General features: G+C 37.5%; 1 long non-coding RNA gene across 1 annotated transcript; it reads right to left on the reverse strand.

Annotated features, from left to right (window-relative positions):
* Positions 1–1,177: 1,177 nt before the first annotated feature.
* LOC141576277 (uncharacterized) lies at positions 1,178–11,091 on the reverse strand. The gene is made up of 3 exons (XR_012504590.1): positions 10,965–11,091; positions 7,096–7,232; positions 1,178–5,366 (listed from the first exon to the last, which is right to left on the reverse strand). It is a non-coding gene; the product is annotated as an uncharacterized LOC141576277 (long non-coding RNA).
* Positions 11,092–21,663: the final 10,572 nt, after the last annotated feature.

A 21,663-nucleotide genomic window follows, 5' to 3' on the forward strand; every position in this document is an offset into this window, starting at 1 on the left:
CTTCTCTGCCTTCTTGTCCTCATAAGTGCATTTCTCTAAGTTCCTGTTCCCTTGTCTGATCCTTTGGAATTATCAGCCCTTCAAAAGCAGTGATGGGATTCAGAACACACTACCACAAAATATGGCACCTGGGCATATCGAATATTTTAAGCTGAAGGAATGTGAGAAATGGCAGGTGCAAGAAGGACTCTCTCACCGCCCTGATCTGCTCCAAGGCAGGTCATAAGACCCTCAAGTGAGAGATGTCCTCCCATTACCTGAAGGAAAGGGGCACCCTTATAGAAGATGGAGGGACACCGAAAGGAATCTGAATGAAGAGGCCTTGCTCAGGTCGACAACCCTTAGCTCATACCCTTTTATCCTCTCACATTTTCCCACAACTCTCCACTCTTCATCAGACCTAGTATTAAAACACTCAAATTTAACCATGTCTTCTGGTCTTCATTTCCTCATGAAGGTTCTCATGTTATGTAAAGCTTCCATTAAATAAACTTGTATGTTTTTCTCTTGTTAATCTGTCTTTTGTCAGTCCACTTTACAGGGCCCCAGCCTGAGAACCTAGGAGGACAGTAGGAAAAATAAATTTTCCTCCTTTACTGTAGATTATACATACTCATTTTTTTTCACCCTCTATTTCACAGAGATGACACTTTAATATATGTTGATTGGATGCATGAGTGAGTGTCTTATCTTTTCATCCTTAAAAGACCTCACACATGGAGGAAACTCAAAAAAATATGCATTGAGTTGTATTAAAGAGGCCTTGTGATTAATGTGAGTATAAACTGGACCATTATTAACTTCAAACTAATTCCACTGTTTCAGAAATAATGTCTAAAATATTTTTTTTAATTTCCTTTTTTTAAAAATAGCCTTATCTGCAAAATTATGTTAAATGAATAGACCTAAGGTGACTTTTACCCAAGTTTTCAGGAAAACAAATATTCTGGTTTCCATATTCTGTTCTTTCTTGTCACAGGAAAGCAATATTTTATTAGACTTTCCTTTTTTAATGTGTAGACTTGGTTGTGTGATTTAAATTTGCTATGTAGTTGCCTTATTTTAAAAAATCATGGGAAATTTTAAATATAAATAAAGTATTGTTTTTTGAGAAATTTTCTAATTCAAGCTAATTTAAAATCACATAAAGCTGTATCTATCATGCCATCTTCTTGCTTTCAAAACATTTTTTTTGGTGTTTTTCTGACAGTAATTTTTTTTTAGTTCAGCTCTCTTATTTTTAATGAAGCACGTTTTGTTGATTGAAAGGAACATCAGTAGTGTACTTAAAACTGTGAAGGAATATGCCATCAGTGTCATGCTGAAGGAGTTATGTTTGGTAGAAAATAAAATTTTCCATGGATAAGCAGATATTCTTCATGGAAAAAAGTAACATTTGACATTCTTCCATTTTAAAAGTGGAAAATGAGCTGTTATTTATATTTAGGTACTGCTCCCTCCAATGGAAAGGATGCCGGGCTGGATGACAGAAGATCTGTGTTCTGATCCTGCCCTTTTTCCTTGCAAGCCTTGGGAATTGTCTGGACACAGAATTCCCCAGAGACCAAGCTTTCTCTCCTGTAATGTGAGGGTTACAAAAGAGGTCTCAATCAGCTTTGCAAATTTGCAGATATATACTTCTGCACCATCATTGTTGCTCTGACAACTATGTGAAAAAACTAAGCTTTATTACATTTTTACTAATACTCTCAGCTTTCCTCTTTAAAAAACTGAGGTTTGGTTGTGTTTGTAAATAAGTGACATCACTAGATAAATGGTTTCATACCATTGTTTACAATAGTTGATTGTGGCTTGTCCTTGGGAACAATCATTCTTTGATAATATGGAGGGTGGAAGATACAAAAGGACTTGGGTGGCTGTTATTTCATCTGCCCATGATCCTTTCATATCCCTCTTCTGGCTCAGCATTCTCTTCCCTTTGGGGAATTTCTCCCCCCAGCTCCATGTCCATGTGTTCTAGTGGGATTTTGGATCACAGCTTCTTGTCCCCTTGCCACAGCAATGGGCATTTGACACAGCGACCACAGTAATTGGTCCAGGGGATAGACATGTGACCCAAGCTAGGCCTGTTAGAGTTTTCTGTAGAATTTTCTAGATTCAAAGTGTTTGTGCATGGGAGATGACTCTTTCTCTTGGATTCTGTGTTAGGATGTATGCCAGGAACTGTTAAAAGATGTTAAATTTACCATATGTACCAAGATTGCTTCTAGTAGGAGAGAATGAGCTAATACACAAGGAGAAGCAGAGATGAGCATGAGCGGAGATGAGGGATAAAGGAAAACCAGAGGACATTGAGTTTCTTGCTTTAGTCCCTGACTCTGGACTTCTTCCAGACTCTTCTTTTTTTTTTTTTTTTTTTTTTGTCCTTATCACAATTTTACTATTTTTGGAAAAGGGATTAGGTATCTTTGATGATGGTGTTATTTTTTTTAAACATTTTTTATTGAGTTATAGTCATTTTACAACACTGTGTCAAATTCCAGTGTAGAGCACAATTTTTCAGTTATACATGAACATACATATATTCATTGTCACATTTTTTTTTTTTTTTTGCTGTGAGCAGATTCTTCTCATTGGCCTGTTGAGACATGTTCCTTCTCATTTCATCATCCCCCATTCTTTGACTCTGTAACTCTCAGTCCTTGCTTTACATTCCCTGACTCTGCTGACCCACCAGGGTGTTGCTCTTTGGATCTCCTCATTCAGTTCTGTGAACTATCATAAGAACTTTCTTAGCTACGTAAGTGAGTCCCTTTCTTTATTTATGAAAGTTTGGGTTGGATTTTAGTTTTTGTAACAAAAAGAGTCTTGTCTCATACCCAGTGTAAATGCATAAATGGTCTTGAGACAACTGAAATTGAAGCAAATATGTTTTTATGAACCACCATCAGGAACCTAGTTTGTTTAGCCACCACTGCATAGCTATGCATATGTTCGTGAAATTATCTCATCTTTGTGTCTAGGAAATAAAGGGTATTGCTGGAGCAGGAGAGGGGGGTTGTTCCTGGAATGATTCATGAGTAAGAGTCAGTTGCCTTATGTTCCATGGTCTTTTTATGTCATCTTGTGAACCCAACCAGAATGTGCAATTATCTATGTAGACTTCCAAAGTTCCACTATGGCTTTCCATTTATCCATCAAATCTAGCTATTCCACCCGTTCAAAAAGGAGGACCCAGTTATGGCATTCTACTACTCTTTCTGGACTTTCAGACTTTCCTCCTTTGCTTGATGGGAGCTGTTCCTCATATTCCCATCATCCCTGGTTCCTGAACTCTTGCTTTTGGTATCCTGGCTTTGACAACCTATTTCAGACATGTTTCTCTAGCCTGACACAGACACTTACCTCACCTACTAGCCTCATAATAGGTAAAAGACATCTCCCTTTCCATTAGCCATTACACTAGAGGAAGGACATCCGACAGCGGGTGGAGGCATGCTGCCTTACTGGGCAGGACTCCACTGGCCTAAATCAAGACTACTTATCAGACCCAGAAAACTTTTCTGGCCTTCTGGAAAATATTAAATAATGCTTAAAATTATATCATGAGACCATTTACCTACTCTCTTTCACTGTCTCTTTGCCCAAGAATCCAGCCTGGCTTCTGTTCCTTCTCCTTCCTCCACTGCTCTCTCCCCATGCTAATTGTCAACTGAAATAAATGCACAGCCTAAAAGTTGAGAGTTATGTTTTATTTGGCGGACATTTCTGAGGACTCAAACCCTTTTGAGCCTGGGATAACAGCCTCTCAGATCGCTCTGAGGGACTGCTCCTAAGAGGTAGGGGAGGAGCTAGGATATATATAGGAGCTTTACAACAAAGACCAGGTAGTTGGAACAATAAAAGATTACTTGTTATCTAAAGAAAACCAGGCATCTCAAGTTAAAGAATTTAGTGCTTTTCTACGTATGGGAGGAAGCAAACATTTGGGCTCATTGAATTCATTCCTTTGACAAGCACCTAGTTATCTAGGGCCAGTATCCTGTCCTTTCTTATTCTAAGTCCCCTCAGAGGGCACCATTGTGAGTGGCCGCAGAGGCTGGGCTGCAGGCTTGTCTTCACTGTGGGGGGTGGCGGCAGCGGCTGATGACTTGATGGCTTCAGCATTCTTTGTTTACTGATATGGTTTGCAGTATTTTTCGTTCGCATAATGATGACCTTATTTCTGGTTTATAAGTGTGCTAACTCAGGGCCAGAATAAAAGTGGACAGATAGACGTGGAGATAAACAATGAGGAAAAATTAGAAAGTGAGCCTGTCTGTAAGATGCTTTCGTGTAAAACGTGGTATCTTTTACTTGGGGATGGAGGGAGGGAGGGAAGGCTCTAGATTATAAAGTTCTTAATTGTGAAGTTTTTTTCCCAGTGCAGAAGCTTCTTTAGGGGAGTTGTAAAAACTGAATAAAGATCTCAAACACATTCAGCGGAGCTGAAAGATCAGAAATTGGTCTTTCAGTTTTCTCTGAGGTAAAAACAAAAAGCAAATCAAAATAAAAAAAATAAAATCAAAAAAGCTTAGCTGCAGAACTCTGGAAAGGGAATGGGTTGCAAGTATTCCTTTCTTCCCACAAATTAGTTCAGATGTTAATCCATTGATCTATTGATTTTTTTTAAAAAATAGCCTTTTCACTTTCCAAACAGAGGGTGTTAGTAATTTGAGGCTGTCATATTAGTTATTTCGATCTTTCAGATCTCCCCCAAGGCTCTCTCCTGCCTCTTTCTAAACTAAGCAGAACAATGCCCATCTGGGGGCTGTGAGTATTTTGTCTTTGGAAAGCTGCTGGGCCACCCAGTTTCCTGAAGCTTCCTCTCAAGTTTAAGGATATTGCTTATTAGTGAAGAGGACCAAAACATACCACCCCAAAATATGCCCCTTTGACATACAATTATCTTAAGCTGGTCATTTTTGAGAAACAGACAACACAGAAGAAGCTCTTGAAAACTGAGCTGAGAAATTACCCTTTTGTAAGAGACAAGTCCATTTGTAAGGAAAATCTCCGTTTGTAAGGATGTCTCCCTCTCTGTACCAGGAAGAGAAGGATGATTCTCAGTCTCTAGAAACTCTTAACAATGAAGAAGGCAAAGACTTAAATCTGTATAACAACCTTACCTTTATTTACTGTGCTTTTCCTAGTATCTTCGCTTGACTGGCCCCCCCTGCCCCTCAACATCTTCTTTTGTCTTTAATTGGAGATGTTACTTAAGGTAGCACCTTGGGACATTTCCGAGAGTTACTCAGTTTTCCTGGATCTCTCCCATGTATACAGGAGGTACACATGTTATTAAACTTGTTTGTTTTTCTCCTGTTAATCTGTCTTTTTCTCACGGGGAGGTCTCAGCCAAGAACCTAGAAGGGTGGAGGGAAAATTATTTTTTCCTGTACCACTTTAGCAAAAAAATAAATAAAAAATAAAATTTCTTAAACATTGGCTAGATTCCCAGTAAGTAATATATAGATTTCTAAAAGGAGACACTCAGGAGGATCAGTAAGCCAATTAAGAATATTTCAAAATGAAGTTTAAAATAAATCTGTTAGAAAATAACGTGAATATTTGAGTATGGAGAATTCTCATATAAACTGTAGTAATTTAAGGAAATAACTTTATGGGTATTCTGAAATATGCAGAACACATCACTTGCAAAGTTGTATTTTATGCTCATAATTCCTCTGTATAACAGCTTGAGAAAGCAGTTATGAAATTTCCAACTGAGATCCCCATGGCTCCAGCAGTTGTTCCTGGGAACAACTTTTGATTTTCCATCTTAATGACGCTGACAGTATGATGAGGGAAAGAATCTTTTCCTCTCCTTGACACTTTAGAAAACATTTTTGCTCTTCTGGCATTTTCTTTTTACATTTTATATTCTTATTTTTACAGCTTATCTTTCAGAAAGGAATTTTTGAGGCTTTTTTAAAAAATTAAAAACGAATATCATATTAAGGGGAATGTTATTAAAAGTAAAAAATAACTCCTCACAAATCACCATAGTAACAAAATAATCTGGTTCACCTTTGTGAATTTTCTTTTTGTCTCTGTTCGTATTTATACATATTTTATGCAGTCCCTCAGAATGCACATGAAATTTGCATAGCTGCCCTGTTCACTTAACCTTCTGTTGTAAATTTTAAAAGTAGTATAGTTAATATGCAGATGTATAACGAACATTTTTAAATCCCTTTTGTTAGACATTTTAGATATTCATAAATTTTGCTGTTTTAGATATGTTTAACTCTTATAGATCTGGAGCCTGCCCAGATGGAGGGTGAGCTGGGATCCAGCATCCTTGATATTCCTTACTGACTAACCTTATTCCTCACCTGCATTTTTCCTCTAAATATTTTAGACAATGTCTTTTACCTGTTTGTGGTCATCCACAGTAATTTTGTACAGGCCACTGCTACAGATTGTGGCCATGGTAAATGTAACATTTTCACTATATCTTACTGGTTTCCAAACTAGGCTCTGAAGACCTTTCTGAAGGCTTCCACTACAAGGGGTCGAGTGAGTGGCTGGGGCTCTGAATCCCTACCCCAGCTCCAGCCAGTGCAGTTCTGTTTTATTGGGGCCCAGTATTAAACAAAAGTTTGAATACAACTGGACTAGACCAGTGAGGTACACTGTGGTAACAAGTTCACACAAGTGGGCATCACTGAAATGTTTGAGGATTCAAAGACCTCCGTGGTAACTTAGAGCGCTCTTCACAGAGGCAAACTCAGACACCTGTGATGGGCATGGTCTTTCTTGAAGACTCACCACCTTGAGCACATTTTTGTCTCAAAGATGTGGAACATCCACACATGCCCTGAGCTTTAGAGAGAACATGCTCACTGGTACCCCATTTTTGCTTTCCTCCAAGCCATTCTCCAAAGTACAGCCAGACAGATCTTGCTGAAGATGGGACACAATGGCTCTCTCTAACAAGAGTCACAGTATCCAAAGAACTAGTTCTAACCCCATATTTTCTTTGGTAAATTTTGGAAAATCTCTCCTAGCAAAGACAAGGAGAGGCTCTTGCTGCCTCCACTTGACTGGACCTGAGCAAAGGAATCTGATTAGTTGAAAAAAAAAGTATACCTTAACCAGCTTGGTCAGAGGTCATGGTTCTCAGCTACAGTCTCTCAACCAGCATGTCCTCAATTGCCAAAACAGTTGGACGGAAGTAGTTTTTCCTCTTCTAACTTGGGTCCATCAGTTGGGGGTCTATAAATTAACTGATGATAAACAGATTAACAGAAGAAAAGACAAAATTTACTCACATGTGCTAATATACTGAGTTGGTACAGAGATAAAGGTTTGTGAATCAATTTAACAAAAGGGGGTGGTTGTTTAGAGCTTTGAAGGGGAAGTATGAAAGGGTCTATTAGGCTTTTTAATGCTGACAGCTGAAGTTATACTTCCTGGTACCAAGGGTCAGTCTTTTCCCAATCAGGAAACTCCCTTGAAGGGAGGCAATTAATGGTGGCTATATTCTGGGGAGGCTCTGCTTAAGTTTAAATAATGTGTCTTTCTATGGCTGTTGATTGTACAGATATTTTCAGTTTAGAGTAATTTTCTTACCACTTTGTGGGCTATTCATCCCTTCAGTATTTACAGTTCATAAAACTTGCTGTTGAAAAACAAGATTCACATATCTGGTTTGTTCCAAGAATACTTGAAAGTTCCCAGTAACTGAATCAAGTGACAAAAAGTTAATTTCCCTTTAATATCAACAACCATATTGACAAAACTGGTTTATCTGTTTTAGAAGAATTGATTTGAGCAAAAGTATGTCAGTCTCAAAACTATGTGTGTCTGTTCTAGTCAAGCAAATTCACTAACTCTTGTATCAATTCAGTATATTAGCATTTAATTTAAAGGAGTATTGTGGAAATCAAAAAGCAATTCAAAATTTATCAGTATCAATAAAGCATTCTTACAAATTTTTCTTGTTTCCACACTTAGAGTGTCCAATAGCCACGTGTGACTAGTGGCTATCATACTGAACAACGCAGTTCTAGACACACTAACCTTTCAGTTCATCTGAGACTCTAGACTCTTCTTGCCTCAAGGCCTTCTTACATGTACTTCTTCCTTCTGAAAAATCCTCAACTTTCTGGTGGGCCAACTCTTCCTTGACATAAGTTAAATGTTACATTCTTAGAGAGGCTTTACCTGACTCCTAAATCTAACTTGTGAGTCTTTGTTCTACTTTTTCAGATTCTCCTAAACATTTTCTTCCTAACCCTCACCACAGTTACAAGTAATTCTCTCTATATGCAATTTGTCATTTAATATCATCATAGTGGAAGCTCTGTCTGTTTTGCTTATAACTGAATATCTTGTGCCTTGCATAGTGCTCGGCACATATAGTAACTAAGGAAGTAGCTGTTAAACAAATAAATCAGAGGAAGAGAAAAGACTTGATAATATGAAAGGCCACAGAGAGTATAAAGTCTCTGAGAAAGCCACCTCCTGCCCTGCAAAATGAAGTTGCAAATCATATGATTTATGGAATTTGGTCAACATGTATGTTGACAATAAAGAGTGATATTGGAATGGATTTTGGTAATATACTGGGATGACCTGGGATAAATCAGGCAAGGCTGAAATGTAAAATGTGGTGATGGTAATAAAACCACCAGTTAATTACTCTCATTTCTTGCCTTGAGGATGAAGGATAAAGATTAGCTGATCTATAAGAGTCTTCCATGATCTTTGCCTGATCTCTTTGACATGAATTAAGGGAATGTAGGGGAGGAAAAAGTTTTCCTCCACCCTCTTAGGGTCCTTGGCTGGGTCTGAAAATTAGACTGGCAAAGATAAACAAGAGAAAAACATACAAATTTGTTTAATATAAGTTTTACATGGCATGGAGCCTTCATAAGGAAGACTCAAAGAAGGTTAAACCTGAGTGTTTTTATGCTAGGTTTGATGAAGACTGGAAAGTCATAGAAGATGTGACAGGATAAAGAGTATGAGCTAAGTGTAGTAAACTAGGAGAAACTTAGCAAGGCCTGTTCATTCCGATTACTCTCTGTGTCCCTTTGTCTTCAGAAATAAGGATGCTCCTTTCCTTTGGGTATAGGGGGGTCACCTCTCACATAGGGTTTTTGTGATCCGCTTTGGCAGAAGGTCAGAAAGTTCTTCTTGTACATGCTGATTCTCAAATTCCTTCAGCTTAAAATATTCACTATGTTAAAGTGCATATTTTGGGATAGTATGTCTTAAACCCCATCAGGAACCAGAGTAGAAATAAATTTTAATCTTACATTGATAATAAGAGAATAAAAACCATTTCTTATTCAATTGTAACAAAAACAAAAAAGTGCAGTTTCATATATTGTCACAATGTGAATACCCCCATGTAACAACACCCAAGTCAAGAAATAGAGCATTAAAATATCATCAAGAAAGTGAAAAGACAACCCACAGAATGATAAAAAATATTTGCAAATCATTTCTCTGGTAAGGAACTTGTATCCAGAATATATAAAAAATGAATATGACTAAATAATAAAAAGACCACAATTAAAATATGGGCAAAGGATTTGAGTAGACATTTGTCCAAGGAATATACAGAAATGGCCAATAAGCACATAAAAGATGCTCAACATCATTGATCATTAGAGAAGTGCAAATCAAACCACAGTGAAATACTACTTCACTTCTAATAGAATGGCTGTAATCAAAAAAGTGGACAGTAATAAGGGTTGATGAGGATGTGGAGAAATTATAACCCTCTTATATTGCTGGTGGGAATGTAAAATGGTGTAGCCACTTTGGAAAAAAGTTTGAGAGTTCCTCAAAAAGTTTAACATAAGTTACTGTATGATGCAGCAATTCCACTCCTGGGTATAGATCCAAGAGTAATGAAAATGTATGTCCACACAAAAAAGTTGTACATGAGTGTTCATAGCAGCATTATTAATAATAACAAATAAGTGGAAACAACCCAAATGTCTATTATCTGATGATTGGACAAATAAAATATGGTATATGCATAGAATAGAATATTATTCAGCAATAAAAAGAAATGAAGTGCTACAACATGGATGTACCTTAACAACCTTGACAACATTAGTACCACAGTGTGGTCCCATATGGAAGCAAGGGAGTTGGCTTTTTAAAAATATCCTTGTCAGTCAACAGACATTCCTTGGCTGTGAGCTGTTTGTGTGTGTGTGTGTGACTTCCTGCGTAAGTCAGCTTTCTTTTGACCAGAACTAATTCTGGGAGGGGGCAGCTGTGATCTTTCAGCAGCTGCTAATCACAACAGCTGGAGGACAGATTCCCCAGCCAGTACTGAGGATCTGGGCAGGGTGCCAGCAGTGACCACCACATCCCCTCATGCTCCCTCCCATTATTATAACCTTGATACTCTGCAATTTCTCCCTTTGGCTGGATTGTCACTTCAGCACACAATTTATGGGCAATCTGACTTATCTCAGTGTTTAGAAGACTCTGTGCTTCACACTGGGGCTATTATGTACCTGTTCTGTGTCAAACAATGTATTAGATAAACTCCAGTCTTCTCTGAAAATGAATAGCACAAGCCTATTTACTTAGCATCAACATAGGTGATTTCAGACATTATTTCCTCTAGAAAACCAAGAGAGCCATAAAAACAGAGAACATGAAGGTAGAAAAGAAAAAAAGAATTTTCTCATAAAAGAATACTGAAACTATGTCTCCCACTTCCCTCATCATTGTCCCTGATGACAATATTTCTATGGCAGTAGGATTATTCACCAGGAAACTTGGGATTATGAGAAGCCAAGAGGTTTTTTGATGCTTAACTGGTCAATGTTCCTGAGCTCATGAATAAGCCCCAAGAGAGAATTGGCTCCAGGAAAGTTAAAAAAAAAAAGTATTATTTAAACTTAAGGAGAAAACCAAGGTTACAGTATGTATTAGTTTTCTACTGCTGCATAACGAAGTACCACAAACATAGTGACTTAACCCACCTTTATTAACTCACGATTTCTGTAGGTCAGTAGTCCAGGTCCTACTTAGCTGGGTCCTCTGCTCAGAGTCTCACTAGGCTACAGTCGAGGTGTCACTTGGCACTGCAGTCTCATCTGGAGTTTGAAGTTCTCTTCTAAGCTCACATGTTGTTGGCAGAGTTCAGGTCTTTGTGGTTGTAGGGCTTCAGCCCTCAACTTCCTGTTGACTGTCAGCTGGAGACTGCCTTCAGTTCCTAGAGGCCTCCCACAGTTCCCTCCCACATGGTCCTCTCCAGGGGCAGTTCACAACATGACCACTTCTTCAAAGCCAGCAGTAGAGTCTCTCTCTCCAGTCTGCTAAGATGGAATCTTATGTAACATAAAGTACTCATGAACATGACATCCCAGCACATTTGGCATGTTTAGTTGGTTAGAAGCAAGTGACAGTTCCCACTCATACCATTGGGGGAAGGGAGAGGTTATACAAAGGTGTGACTCATTGGGAGTCACCTTAGGCTATGTTGGATACAGATGGAAACTATTGTTAAGTTTCTTCAGTTAATTTAAAACTTTCTCTAAGTATCTGTTATCTTAAGATAATTTAATAATTATGTTTTGCTTTTAAAATAAATAACTTTTTAAAATAAAAATAATTGAATATGGCTTCTTATCTCACTCTGAATACCCATGGGCTAAGAAGGTCCTGCATGGTCTAGCTTCCTGATATTTGCCACTTCTGCCTGAAAGGGCTCTTACACTCAGATAACAGCATGCTGGCAAGGAGGAAGAAATTTTCCTCCACCCTTCTAGGTTCTTCTGGCTGGTCTAAGAATTAAATTGACATAAGACAGATTAACAGGAGAAAGTTGAAAAAAAGTGTAATAACATGTATATATGGGAGAGACCTGGGAGGAGTGAGTCACTCACCAAAATGGCCGAAACCCTCACCTTAAATGTCATCTTCAGCTAAAGACAAAAGAGGATGTTGGGGGTAGTGGTTTGGGACTTCAAAGGGGAGAAAGGCAATTCACATGAAGCTGAAAAGCAAAATGTTCGGTAAACAAATGTTTACGGGGTCATGCAGAGACTATGGGACACAGAGGAATTTTAACAGTCTTTACTCGGTTCCTCCCTGTCTACACACCTAATTCACACCATAGTTATCAACTGAACAGGTCCTTTATCTACATTTTTTAGGCAGCTAGGGGGAAGATGAAGGTTCTTTCTGAGTCTTTAGGGCTCTAATTGTTTTCAGCTCAAAATAATATGCATGCCAAAGAGACTTTTTGGAGTGGCAAATTTTGCTCCCCTACAATACCATGGTTCCAGGTACATATTAAGTATTCAATAAATATAGATCGACTAAATGAACAAATCATGAAAATGAATATTTTCCATGCATACAGCAGACACCCAGCTTTTTTTTTTTTTTTTCATATCAAAGAGCAATATCCTAAGTGTGTGGTCTCAGCTTAGCTTCCCTGTTATGGAGGACCCAGGAGGAAACCAGGAGCCTCTTGAGTGCGAAAATGACAGTAGCAACAAAAGTTACATTTTGGCTGTAGTTTGTGGCATGTACAATGGGATTCAAGGTCAACTCTCCTCTCTTCTAAAAAACTAAGTAACATTGGGTTTGCAAAAACATAGGCAATATAAATGCCCAGAGTGTTACCTCTCTGAGTCACCACTTCTTGGATTAAGAGCCCCGTGTGGTTCATATCAGGTTGATCACTGATGGAATGTGATGTGCACATATAAGTACAGTCCTACTGGGGCCAACTCAAAGAAGAGATGAGCTTCTTAGGCCAGTGAGTATATTTCCAAGTTATCACTCTAACCAAAATATATTTGAAGTCAATTAATTTCCAGCTCTTATGGAAAAGATAGCCAGCATAAATGTTAGAAAAAAGTATTTTATCTTAAAGTATCATCTGACTCTTCCAGTAACAATAGCCAAGAGTTTTTTAAATTATTCGTAGTATCTTACTATGAGTGAAACAAAATAATGGAGCATTCAGCTATCTATTCTGATGAGTTACCCCTAGCTAAGAAAAAGTTGTATGTCCATAACAATGATGGTTAATTGTATATGTCAATTTGACTGGCCACAGGGTGCCCACATATTTGGTTAACCATTATTCTGGATATGTCTGTGATGGTATTGCTGGATGAGATTAACATTCAAATAGGCAGACTGACTAAAGCAGATTATAGTCCCTAATGTTAGTGGGCCTCATCTAATCAGTTGAAGGTCTGGAGAGACCAAAGAGGCTGACTCTCCCACAAGTAAGAGGGAACTTCTCCTACCTGAGTGTTTTGAGCTGGGAGGTCTTTACCAGACTCCAAACTCAAATTGAACATCAGTTCTTTTTGGGTCTTCAGTCTGCCAGCTTTCAAACTGGAAGTTACACTGTCAGCTTTCTTGATCCTCATGTCTTCAGACATAGACTGGAACTACACATTGGCTCTCTTGGTCTCCAGTTTTCTGACTACAGATCTTGAGATTTCTCAAACTCCATAATCACATAATCACATGAATATATATGTATATGTATGTGTGTGTGTATATATATATATAGATATAGATATATATCTATATCTATATCTATATCTATCTATCTATCTCTTATTGGTTCCGTTTCTCTGAAGATCCTTGACTAATACAATCACATAAGGTTGGTGGGATTTATTACAGCTTAAAATGTGATAATGAATGTTAGGTAATTATTTACTTTTCCCAGGTTGACGCCTATAAAATCTTTCCCTCCCTTCTAAATTCCATTCCAGGAGCTGTTCCAAACTTTACAATTCCTCTCAGATCACCAAACTAATTTTGCTCAATCTCAGACAATGAGCCAGGTCCCAGTTTCAGTGAACCCCACGTCTTGGCCCACCTGGCATCCTTTGTCTCAAGGTCATAGTAACTGTCAGGTAGCCCTTTCCATACAGTTTGTGTTTTTTCTCTCTCTCTTCATCTCTCCCTTCTAATAGCTCTTGTTATTTCAGGCCTAAGAGTGGAAAACTGGGCCCTGTTGTTGAGTTCTGGGTTGCTACATCCGTTGTCTGATTTTTCCTTCTCCTAACTCACCTCTTCATGTATAGTCTTTCTCTTTTTTTAACTTTTTATTTTAAAATAATTAAAGACTCACAAGAACTTGCAAAAATAGTACAGAGAGGTTCTGTGTACCTTCCCCCAGTGATAACATCTTGCATACGTAAAACTATCAAAATAAGGAAATTTACATAGGTACAAAACTATTGATTAGACTATAGACCTTACTCAGATTTTGTCAGATTTCACAATCACTTATTTTTTTGTGTGTAGTCTCATAAAATTTTATCGCATGTGTAGATTCATGTAATCATCACTGCAATGAAGATATAAATGATTCTTCATGTGATTCTAACGTGCAGCCAAGTTGAGAACCACTGTTTTATGACATCTGGGTTTTGCATCTTAATTAGAAAAGCCATTCCTACTCAAGACTGTACTTTTTAAAAAGACAATTTAAGCTTTCCTGTGTATTTGCTTTAATTTTTATTAAAGTCTTTAATACATCTTGAATTTATTTTTGTTGTAGGGAGAGAGAAATAAATTCACTTTATTTTTTCCCAGACAGATATTTTGTTGCTCTAGTATAATTTATTGAATAATCCATATTCTCTCTACTGATATAAAATGTTACTCTAATTGTTTACTAAATCCTTGAATTGTTTTACTCTATTTCTATACTCTATTTTGTTACATTGATCTATCTTTCTATTAAGTGCCCGAATCAAACCGTTTTTGTTATAGTTATTTTATCATGCTTCTGGCTCAAAATTAATTTTAGTTAACTTGGGATCTGATCTCTCTCTTTAAAAATCTTTTTTTTAAATTTAAGTATAGTTGATTTACAATGTTATATTAGTTTCAGTTGTACAACATAGTGACTTGATATTTAAAAATCTTTTTCAACCTATTTGTAGTACAGAATCTATATGAAGAAAATTTTAAAAGTCCATAGCAGAGCACAAAGAATTGGAATCAACTTTAAGATGTATCTGTTTATTCAATGGAAAGAGTCAGTATCTTAAAAATATCAAGTCTCTCTGCTTCTATCAGAAATTAATTTTGAGCCAGAGGCAAAAAAAAAAAAAAAATAGCCTACGTAATTTACCCTTTAGCATAAATGATGAAAATGAGTGTTTGACTTCTGTAATTTCTTATGGGAATAGAGCACTTCTTTATTATCTGGCCTGATTAGCAAATGTGTGCTACTTTATCAAAAATTCTGCTGCATCATACACAGAGTAGTCATTTTCAAAACCTAAAACCTAATAAAATACTAAACATAAACAAATAAAACAAAAAACATTTTTGAAGACTCAGAAGCTACATGACATTATACTGGCATGATGCACTATGATGTTAAAGGAAAGTTTAGAGGAGAAAATGCCAGATTAAAAATGACTTTTCAGAAAGCAAGGACTCCCCACAAAGACAAGATGAAAGTTGCTCATTTTTGCCAGCTTTACTGAAAAATAAGAGTCCTAGAATAGAACTAGCCAGCCATGAGATACAGAGAAACTTGTGTTTCTAAAATAAATGATAGAATGAATCCATCTCAAGACCTAAAAGCTCCAATATAGTTTAAAGTTTTAAATATTCAAAACTGACTGATTTGAATCAATTTGCAAGGAGTCCTTCTTACATTTCCAAAGCTGTAAAAAAAAAAATTTCTAGACTGTGTTTCAGCTAAAGGCTTGTAATCATTTAAATGGACATTATTTGTGATTTCATGAAGAGTTAACATTTTTAAGGTAAATGGTGAAAATTCTGGAGTAGAAAGAAGGGAAATACCCGCATAAACTTTAGAAATGCTACTTGGGTATGCATACAGCAAGCAGTGGGAATATTATAAGTTGTAAAGAAATAGCCATGGCTGAGCACTGCTTTTTATGTAACATAGTCAGGAAAAATGGAAATATTCACAGCTACTATATATATATATATATGCTTATATATGTTAAGTACAAGTATATGATTCTGTAATTAGGTTAGAGCATTCTTTTCTTTGGGACATAAATATAGGCAGGGGTGAATCTTAGGGTAACATTTCTGGGGCAGTGTCACTAGCAAATATAGGGCTACCTAACTGTAGAAACTTAACTTTAAACAGTTTTGTATTGAGTAAAACACTATTGAAGTCATATTGTTTTGTCTTTCCTTGACTTGTAAGCTACTTACTTACAAAAAGTAGATTGGCTCATTGTATCTAAATATGCTTTCTTCAAAAGAGGAGTGTTTCATCCCCATGGTAAATAAGACAAAGAGTAGTGCCTCCCCCACCTTAAAAAATGCAGTTGTCTGTTTGCTTTTGAATCCCTAATTGCAGCGTGCTGGAAGCCAGTCAGCATGGTTTGGACATCAAAGGCTAACCACTGGGCCTTCCACTGCTCTTAGGCGATGCCTGTGTCCCACCAGCACTTCCTCTTTTTCTAAGATAGAACCAATCATTGCTCACGCTTGCTTTCTGGGCAGACACAATCAACTGATCCTCCCCTGTGTGCCAGACAGTTATCAGGAGAGTACTGAAGCCTTCAGACCAGCACACTTTTTGCCTTCTATGTGAATAGCAGGGTAAATTCCTAGGAAGTGTTTCATTTAGTACTTTGACAGTATGTATTTGTATTCTGGCCACAAAATAACTAAGCTATTTATAACTATGTAAATAGTATATAATTATGACTTGGTTTTAAATTCTCAATACTATCATAACACTAAAAAATATTTATTAAGTTTACCTTTATGGGTCAAGTCTTTTTATATTTCCAGTAAGAGGACAGAAATACTCATTAATATTTACAGTTGAGCATCTGTAACTCTGCTATTTTATTTCTGCCAATTTGAGGGGGTTGGTCCATAAACCTAACATAATTTAAAGAGCTTTCTTCCTTTTAATTTTCTTCAGGCAAACCAGACTCAAGAGATGAAAGAATATAGGAAACATTTCTGTGAGGCCATACATAGGAATAAAGGTTATTTAAGTTTTCTTACTGTCAGATATTTTGTGTGGCTTGGAGATATTATAAATGTGAAATGGAAAGTTAATTTTTCTTCCTGTTGTATAAGAGCAGGACTAGCTACATAATTTGTGAAAATGTAGCATCCCTTGTACAAAAATTGTTAAGAATTTCAAGACAGCAACAACAGAAAATTAAACCAATGAAGGGAAACAGATTTGCCACCCCAAAATTTGCCTCTTTGGGGTACAGATTATCTTCAACTGGTTATTTTCAATAAACAGCAGACACAGGAGAAGTTCTGAAGCAGAAATTACCCTTTTGTAAGAGACATTTATGGTTATAAGGGAAATCTCCATTGGTAAGGTTGTCTCCCTCTCTGTACGAGGAAGAGAAGGCAAGAATTTAAATCTGTATACAACCTTATCTTTGTTTACTGTGCTTTGCCTAATAACCTCCCATAACTGGCCTCCCCCACCCAAAGACAAAACATTGTCTTTGGCTGGAGATGATATTTAAGGTGATGGCTTCAGAAGTTACCCAGTTTTCCTGGGTCTCCCCCATGGAGTTCTTCTCCTCCTCCTCCTTTCTTCTTCTTCTTCTCCTCCTCCTCCTTCTTCTTCCTCTCTCCCTCTTTTTTTTTTTTTTTGATTGAAGTGTAGTTGATTTACAATATTGTGTACTTTACGCTGTAGAGCATAGTGATTCGGGTTTTTTGCAGATTATATCCCATTATAGGTTATTACAACATATTGGGTATAGTTACTTGCTACTTATCTATTTTTGTACAGTAGTTTGCACCTGTTAATTCTATACTAAATATAGAGTTCTTCTAAGCATAGGGATCTGTCTGACTGCCCAGCTCTACAAATTATAAAAATGAGAATAATCCAGGAATGATCTGAATAGACTTTGATAAACTCATGATTACAAGACTGAACAAAGACCATCGCTTCTCGGCCTTTTGGCTAAGATAAAAGTGCAAGACTGAACAAAGACCAGCATTGTGTAGAATGATTTGTGAATGTTTAACAGAAGGTAAAATCACATCAAATACTTGCCTTCAGAGGCGGGTCACAAGGCTGGAGTGAAATAAGTGTAACAATAGAAACACGTAGAAATGATAAAAGCAGGCTATCTTTTTAGATCATTTAGTAGTTCATTTGTATTCACATATGCTATTTAATTCTTACTGAGGTGAAATAGAATAGAAGACATAAGTTGCCAAGGGTAACTAACTGCTTAGAGAACTAGGGCTTACAAAGATCTCCTTATTCTATAGAGCAGGGGTGAACAAACTACAGCTGTGGGCCAGATCCAGCCTGCTGCCTATTTTTATAAATAAAGTTTTATTGGAACACGTTTGTGCTCATTTATTTACGTATTATCTGTGGCTGCTTTCACACTACAGTGGCAGAGTTGAGTAGCTGTGGGAGCGACCATGTGCCTGCAAGGCCTAAAATGTATATTTTTTGTCCCTTTACAGAAAAAGTTTCCCAACTGCTGTTATAGAGATCTATACCATAACTAAAATGTGGGAATCTAGACTGGTCAGATTGCTTCTTTATCCCCTAAGTTGTGCTTTGCATTCAACCTGAGTGTACTTTTTGTTTATAAGTATGAGTATTTTATAATTAGCAGGTGCCTATTGATGGACATTTAAGTTTTTACCAATTTTTAAATTGTAAATGATGCTATAGTATCTATTCTTAAACAGCAACTTTTATCACTTGTTAGGTTCTTAATCCCCCCACAGAATGATTCCTGAAGAGGAATGTATGGATCAAATAGTGTGTGTTTTATCAATGTTTAGTAGTCTTAAACAAGTTTATGAAGTTGTACTGGTTGGCACAATTCTGCTGGATGGCCATAGAGAACAGGTTGACCAGTTGTCCCATCAGCAGTGCATGAGGATCCCTGTATCTCTATATTCTGCCTCCCCTGGGTGTTTTCCAGCTGCTTTATTGTTGTCAGCAATTGTCCACCCTTAGAGCATTGTTCTGCTGATTTACATTTCTCTGGTTGCTAATGGATTTATACATCTCTTCATATTGTTGGCCCTTTGGCTTTGGATTTCTGTAAATTGCCTATATACCATTGAGCTTGCTGCCTTTTTCTAATTCATTTTTAGGAGTTTCTTGAAAATGTTGAATGTTCTTTCCTTGTCACTTTTAGACATTGCACGTATCTTCTTCCATTCTGTCATTTGTTCATTGATGTTATTCATGCTGTTCTTCATGAACAGATACCCTTAAATCAAACAAATCACATTATTTTGCCCTATTATTTTCACTTTTGAAGTTTTACTTAAGGAGCCCCTAATTTTCAAAGATATCCTCTCAGTTTTTCATCTATTAAGTTTATAGTTTAATATTTAATATTTGTTAATCAATCTTTGTGTATTAGTACAGTTTTATTTTCTTCATTAGTGAGCCATTTTCCCTCAGTGTCATCTATTAAATAACTTTTCTTTTCCCATTTACATGTGTGCCATCTTTATGGTATATTGGCTTTCAATATGCCTCTTTTGAATATTAAGTTCCAAACTTAGCCCATTTCCCTTCTCATTCTGCAATTTCTGCCTTAGAAATCTTAATTACTCCCACAGTTTTGACCCCCTTTAATATCTTGATGCCTTACATGTTTGTATCTCTAACCTTGATCCTTCCTTCAAGTTTCAGACTTGTGTATATACCCCACCTTCTGACTATCTCTCCTACAGGTACCACAGACTCACAGTATTACAAAACTAACTCCTTTTCATCTATGCTGCAAACCTGCTCCTGGATTCTCTGTTTCAATGGGTGGCATCGCCATTGCCCATCGCCTATTCTGGTTGGCAGCCTTGATTCTTCTCTTACCCTGATCCCCAACATCCCATTGTTGGAAAGAAAGAAAATTTCTTCTACCCTTCTAGGTTCTTCTGTCTGGTCTAAAAATTAACTTTACATGAGAAAGATTAACAAGAGAAAATCAAATTTTAATAACATGTATACATGAGAGAGACCCGGGAAAACTGAGTCACTTGCCAAAATGGCCAAAACCTTTACCTTAAATACCGTCTTTGGGTGAAGACAAAAGTTTATGTCGGGGGTGGGGGTTTGGGACTTCTTAGGGGAGGAAGGCAATTAACTTGGAGATGGAAAAACAAATATTTTGTAAATAAATGTTTACTTGGCCCTGCAGAGATAATGGGACGTAGAGTGGACTCTGATCTTTGAGTTTCCCCACCACACCTAGCTCTTATTCTTCGCAGATATCTCTGGTGATAGCTCAATTCTTCAGGGAGTTGGTGGGAAGGCCAAAGTTTCTTCTTGAGTCTTTTAGGCTTTGATTGTTTTCAGCTTGAAATAATCTGCATGCCAAAGAGACATTTTGGGGTGGCAAGTTTTGTTCCCCTACACCGTGAATTGCCACATCCTGCTGCTTTTCTTTCTGGATTCCACATTTTTGTCTCTAAATCTATAATGGCTGCCCTAGTTCAAGCCCTGATCATCTCTTGCCTGGACCATAGGTGCATCCTAATTAAATTCCCTGCCTCTAATCCACCCTTTATGCTGCTTGCTGGATGAATTGTTCTAAGAGGAAAATGTGGCCATGCCGCTCGCCTGCCTAAAGCCTTAAATGGCTTCACATAACCAGCAAGAAAAGTCCCAGTTCATTAACATGGCTTCCATAGCTGTCATTGATCTGCCCCCTGCCTCCTACTTCAGCCTCTGCTTTTGCTTCTCTTTGCTTTACATTTTACGTTCCAGCAACACCAAATTGTTTATAGTTTTCTCAACATGCCATTGCATTGATTTTTACTTCTGTGTCTTTATTCCAGCTGTACTCTGGAGTGAAGCCTCCTCCCTTTTCCTTTGCCTATCAACACTTGATGATCTCTTAGAAACCTTCTCTAACCAGCCCTTCCTCCAGCTGGCTCTAGGGTCCCCTTTGGCCTCCTACTGCTTCCTGAACTTACCTTAATCATTAACTCACTGCCTGTAACAGCAACTGTGGTATATATACCTGCATGTGAAACCCAGTTGAATCCCCCAGGCAATACCTTAGCTCTGACTTTCCTCATTTTGAACTTTATTACTTAATGGTTTGCTAATTTGCCTCCTGTCTTCAGTTTCAGTTTTCATTCCCAATTTATACCCCTGCAGTGGATTGAATAGTGTCTCCCTAAAATTCATGTCTATTGGGAACCTCAGAATGTGATCTTATTTGGAAATAGAGCTAAGGATCTTGTGATAATATCTTACTAGATTTGAAATGAGCCCTTAGTCTAATGACTAGTGTTCTTATAAGAAGAGGAGAGGACACAGAAACACAGAGGTGAAGACGATATGAAGAAAGAGGCAGAGATTGGAGTGATGTGTCTTCAAGCTGTGTCTACAAGCCAAGGAACTCAAGGCGCCTCCAGGAGTTGGAAGAGGCGTGGAGGGATACTCTCCTAAGGCTTTGGAGTGAGCGTGGCCCTACTGGCACCTTGGTTTTGGACTCGTGGCCTCAAAAACTATGAGAGAGTAGGTTTGTGTTGTTCTAAGTCACCAAATCTGTGTTAATTTGTTATGGCAGCCCTCGGAAACTAACACAACCCTCAAAACACACAAAACTGATCCATACTGCAGCAAGGGTGCCTGCTTGCTTGCTTTCCTTCTTTGTTTTCTACCTTTTATGTTTTCCTTTTGTGTGTGTGTGTTTGTTTATTTTTAACTATGGCAAA

Source organism: Camelus bactrianus, chromosome X (genome assembly GCF_048773025.1).
Source record: "Camelus bactrianus isolate YW-2024 breed Bactrian camel chromosome X, ASM4877302v1, whole genome shotgun sequence".
Taxonomy (NCBI): Eukaryota; Metazoa; Chordata; class Mammalia; order Artiodactyla; family Camelidae; genus Camelus; species Camelus bactrianus.